Below are 6,000 nucleotides of genomic sequence, written 5' to 3' on the forward strand. Positions count from 1 at the left end.
TGTACAATTTAATTTGCTAAATTGGGTCCAACATTCACAAATAAGGTGTTAGATTCATCCGTTATTCCCTTAGGGTTATTCATAGTTTGATTATTTTCAATAAAATAGTTTGGATGTTCCTTCTTTGTCATGTTATTTTTAATGATACCATTTAAAACTTTCCACGCACCTTGGATGATATTTTTATGTTGTTCTAATAGGTTACAGTAATATGTTCTTTTGCTGTGCTTTATTATTTTTATTAACATCTTTTTGTACGTTTTTATATTAGTGTTTGGTTTCTTTGGTTCTGTGCTTTAAATATTTTCTGTATAGATAATTTTTCTTTTTGCAGGACTTCAGTATTCCCCTTGTGATCCACGGTTTGTCCTGACCAGTGTTGTCCTTAATGCAATGTTTTCGAATTGGACATTGCTTGTCATACACTTTTAGGAAAATGTTAAGAAAAGTTTCATATGCCTCATCTGGGTCTGTGGAGGTATAAACCTCCCCCAGTCTTGGGTAAATAACTCAGACTTGAATGTTGCAATAGTTCCTGGTGTTTGGTGTTTGACAAATCTGTATTGAACTGCCTTTTTTTGTTTTTTCCTTATCAAAGAAATTGTGGTAAATGCTGAATACAGGTAGATGATCACTTATGTCATTGAGTATCAATCAATCAATCAATCAATCAATGTTTATTTATATAGTCCTAAATCACAAGTGTCTCAAAGGGCTGCACAAGCCACAACGACATCCTCGGTACAAAGCCCACATAAGGTCAAGGAAAAACTCACCCCAGTGGGACGTCGATGTGAATGACTATGAGAAACCTTGGAGAGGACCGCATATGTGGGTTACCCCCCCCCCTCTAGGGGAGACCGAATGCAATGGCTGTCGAGTGGGTCTGACATAATATTGTGAGAGTCCAGTCCATAGTGGATCCAACATAATAGTAGTAGTCCTGCTGTTGTTTGATTCTCTGGCTGATTGGTGAAAATGTTATCTATTATGTGGCAAACGTCTGCTGTTATTCTGGTTGGTTTTGTGATGCAAATAAACTATTACTGTACACTCCTGTTATAAAATATGTTGTTTTGATACTGACTGTCGGGGTTCAGAAGATTAATATTAAAATCACCACACACAATGGTTTGACTTACTAAACAAATAATCATTTTTTTGATTGACAGTGTCTAGACATGATCCAGGCGTTCTATAAACACAACCAACATTATTTTTTTTACAATGTCTACAGTTAAACATTCAAAGACTCCAGCAGTTGATTTACTATTAATCATCTTACAGTTTAAATCTCCATTGACAAAAACTGAACTTATTCTATTGGACGCTTTTAAGTCCAGAATGTGAGCATTTTAGATGACGTTTTTAAACTGTGATGTGTATTTCTGGTCTTGTCATCCTCGTCCGAACAGAAGGATGACACGACAGTGCGGCTGGATCAAAAGAGACATATTAAGAATCATATTATCTTTAATTATTTTGTAACTTTACAAATGTCATTTATGTAAAGATTGACAGTTTTGGTCCCAGTATTGATCATTATTTACATTTCCGTCTGAGAAGTATTGGGGGTAATCTCTCTTGTGCCATTTTTAATAATGCTATTAAGGATGCCCCATGTTGCTCTCATATTGTTTTTATTCCTGTCTAATAATTGACTGTAATATTATTTTCTTCATGTTTGTAGTATGTTTGTTAGCTTGTTTTAATACTTTTTGTTCTTATTTTCTGCCTCTGTAGTTTTTTGTGTTATACAACCCCTCGGCTAGTCTCCGAGCTAGCACCTGTCCCCAGGCTGGCCCCCACGTCTCCACCAGCTCCCAGGCTGGCCCCCACGTCTCCACCAGCTCCCAGGCTGGCCTCGACCTCAGCACCTCGGCCTGCTCCGCCGACTCCAGCACCTCGGCCTGCTCCGCCGACTCCAGCACCTCGGCCTGCTCCGCCGACTCCAGCACCTCGGCCTGCTCCGCCGACTCCAGCACCTCGGCCTGCTCCGCCGACTCCAGCACCTCGGCCTGCTCCGCCGACTCCAGCACCTCGGCCTGTTCCGCCGACTTCAGCACCTCGGCCAGCTCCTCAGCTGCCCTCCTCGTCTCCGGCTTTGATGTCCGCCGCTTCCACGCCTTTGACGTCTGCCGCTTCCACGGCGCCGATGACGTCTGCCGCTTCCACGCCGCCGATGACGTCTGCCGCTTCCACGCCGCCGATGACGTCTGCCGCTTCCACGCCGCCGATGACGTCTGCCGCTTCCACGCCGCCGATGACGTCTGCCGCTTCCACGCCGCCGATGACGTCTTCCTCCACGCCTGCCTCGCCGATGACGTCTTCCTCCACGCCTGCCTCGCCGATGACGTCTTCCTCCACACCGCCGCCGATGTCATATCCTCGTTTCCGGCGAGACGCACCATGGCGCCAATCACGTCCGCCTTCCCGACGGCCAAGATGGTGGCCGTCCCTTGGTCGCCCGCCTCGCCGGCTTCAGTGGCGTTCTTCTCGCCGCCGCCATCAGACTCGTCCTCGGTGGATTCGGGGACACTGGGGCCGGCGACCCACCACCAGTTCTCCCCTCCACCCTCCCTTGTTTCGTGAGTATGTTGGACATCTGGAATCTGTCCATAGGGGGAGGATACTGTTACGGCTCAGGCTCCTGCCAACGCCGCTCATCCGTCTGTGCGCACCTCGGGACACGCCCACGGGTGCGCACATCCAGGGACGCGCCGCGCGCGTCTCCGCCCTTCTGCAGCCACCAGCTGCAATCACTCGCTGGCAATCTGCACACCTGCGACTGATCAGAGCGAGATCAATAAAGGACCAGTGGACCCAAGGATCGTCGCGGGAACTTAGTTTTTCTCATTGTGTACCGTAAGCCTTATGCGCTCTTACTGTGTTTTTTTTCCCTCGGTGATTCTGACGTCTGTTGCTTTTTCCGCAGTGCCTTCCCGAGTCTTCCCTCCTCGAGATCTCCCGTTGTTTCCCCGGTGTTTTGGACTGCCTTCTTCGTTTCCCAACTCCTCACTCGCCCCTGGACTCTGACGTCTCTCTCTGCCCCACGGACCCCTCGCTGAACTTGGACCCCTTTTGCCTTGCCCTCTTTGGACTTGTCTGCCTTTTCTCATCAACACTTGGTAACACACTTCAGATATCTACACACATAGTCTTACACTACACACACACTCTTGTATTTTAGTCACACACTCTATTTCTATAGTTTAGTTGTAAATGTTTATTATTATATATTTTTATTATATATAATAAATTATTGTATATACTGCCCCCTGGTGTCTGAGCCGTCACCTCTCTCAGTAAACACAACAATACATGTTTTATATAATGTATTGTTCTAATGACAGACATTTTTTTGTATCATTTTGTCATCCATGGTTGATTGTTCTTTCTCTGCTTTCTACTGAGTTGTTTCCATGGACAATGTTTGTCATAAAGTATTATGAACGTGTTGAAAAATGTACCATATGCTTCATTAACATTATTTTCATTGTACACTTTGTCCCAATTTTGCTTTTCTAGCTCATTTTTGAGAGCAATCATACTCTTCTCTTCAAAATGTCTCTTTGTTCCTCTTTTTGTAGTTTCCATCATATATTGCGAAAACTGGCAGATGATCACTAATGTCGGTTTTAAGTAGACCACTTGTACCGTATTTTCCGCACTATAAGGCGCACCGGATTATTAGCCGCACCTTCAATGAATTACATATTTCATAACTTTGTCCACCAATAAGCCGCCCCGGATTATAAGCCGCGCCTACGCTGCGCTAAAGGGAATGTCAAAAAAACAGTCAGATAGTTCAGTCAAACTTTAATAATATATTGAAAACCAGCGTTCTAACAACTCTGTCCCAAAATGTACGCAAATGTGCAATCACAAACATAGTAAAATTCAAAATGGTGTAGAGCAATAGCAACATAATGTTGCTCGAACGTTAATGTCACAACACACAAAATAAACATAGCGCTCACCTTCTGAAGTTATTCTTCATTCGTAAATCCTTCGAATTCTTCGTCTTCGGTGTCCGAATTGAAAAGTTGCGCAAGCGTGGGATCCAAAAATGGCCGGCTCCGTCTCGTCGAAGTCATCGGATTCAGTGTCGCTGTTGTTGTGCAGCAGTTCTGTGAATCCTGCCTTCCGGAAAGCTCGGACCACAGTTGTGACCGAAATATCTGCCCAGGCATTTACGATCCACTGGCAAATGTTGGCGTATGTCGTCCGGCGCTGTCTGCCCGTCTTAGTGAAGGTGTGTTCGCCTTCGGAGCTGTGTGAAAAAAGCCACCCGGCCTCTTCGCGTAAACTTCCCTTAACCACTCGCTCATCTTTTCTTCATCCATCCATCCCTTCGAGTTAGCTTTTATGATGACGCCGGCTGGAAAGGTCTCTTTTGGCAAGGTCTTCCTTTTGAATATCACCATGGGTGGAAGTTAGCATGGCAAGCTAGAACCACAGTGAAGGATGACTTCTCATTCCCTGTGGTGCGAATATTCACCGTACGTGCTCCCGTTCCACAGTGCGGTTCACAGGAATATCAGTTGCTGTGAAATACGGTAGTAATCCGTGTGCGGATGGAGAGATTGCGTCTTTTTATGAACCGGATCCTTGTCGCTTTGTAGGAGCCATTTTGTGGTCTTTACAGATGTAAACAGGAAATGAAACGTACGGTGATATCCGCGCGTTTTTTCTTCTTCTTCCGGGGGCGGGTGGTTGCTTACAGTAGAAGAAGAAGCGCTTCCTGTTCTATGGGGGCGGGTGCTTTCCTTGGCGGTTGCTTGCGTAGAAGAAGAAGCGCTTCCTGTTCTACCGGGAAAAAAGATGGCGGCTGTTTACCGAAGTTGCGAGATCGAAACTTTATGAAAATGAATCGTAATAAAGCGCACCGGGTTATAAGGCGCACTGTCAGCTTTTGAGAAAAATTGTGGTTTTTAGGTGCGCCTTATAGTGCGGAAAATACGGTAGTATTATCATCACAATCATTGGTGAAGATATTATCAATAAGCGTGGCACAGTGTCCTGTGATTCTGCTTGGCTTTGTGATTTTAGGATATCAACTGATGCAGTACATTGTATCAAATAAGTCATCAAGGGACTTTTGTTTATTAGGGTTCAATAAGTCAATATTAAAGTCCCACATAAGAAAATTACTTTTTTGACTGATGTCCATAAAATGTTCCTTGATCCAGTCTTCAAATGTTTTAATACTTGACTTAGGTGATCTATTTATACAACTGATAAATATGCTTTTGCTTTTTCCAGATATATTTCAATGGTTATACATTCTAAGATATTATCAATAGCAAGTGACATGATTTTTAACCACTTTGTAGTTCAGGTTCTTCATCGCGTACACAGCGACTCCTCCTCCATGTTTGTTGGTTCTGTTGATGTAATTTAATTCATACCCTTCCAGGTCAAAATCTATTCTGTTTTATCACTGATCCATGTTTCTGTGACAGCGATCACCTTGAAGGGTTCATTGAATTGTTCTAAAAAGTGCTTCATGTTGTTGTAATTTGCGTACAAGCTTCTGCTATTAAAATGAATAATTGACAATGTGTTATCACATTTAATGTTGTTGTATACATTATAATGTCTGTATTATATGAACAATTATTACTGATATGGGAGGAAAAAAAGTGTACCTGGATTCATATGATTATCCAAATCCTGGTTTTTATGGTCCTGGTTTTTCCAGTTCCATATTTTCTTGTTCAACAATCTTTGATGTTTTCCAATAATTTCTATAATTGTAGGTGGATGCGCTCCTGAATCTAGGTCTTCTTGTTTAGTCGTCCCTTGGAACATAGTCGTATTTTCCGCACTATAAGGCGCACCTAAAAACCACACATTTTCTCAAAAGCTGACAGTGCGCCTTATAACCCGGTGCGCTTTATTACGATTCATTTTCATAAAGTTTCGATCTCGCAACTTCGGTAAACAGCCGCCATCTTTTTTCTTGGTAGAACAGGAAGCGCTTCTTCTTCTACGCAA

Source organism: Nerophis lumbriciformis, linkage group LG27, assembly GCF_033978685.3.
Source record: "Nerophis lumbriciformis linkage group LG27, RoL_Nlum_v2.1, whole genome shotgun sequence".
In the NCBI taxonomy this organism is placed as follows: domain Eukaryota; kingdom Metazoa; phylum Chordata; class Actinopteri; order Syngnathiformes; family Syngnathidae; genus Nerophis; species Nerophis lumbriciformis.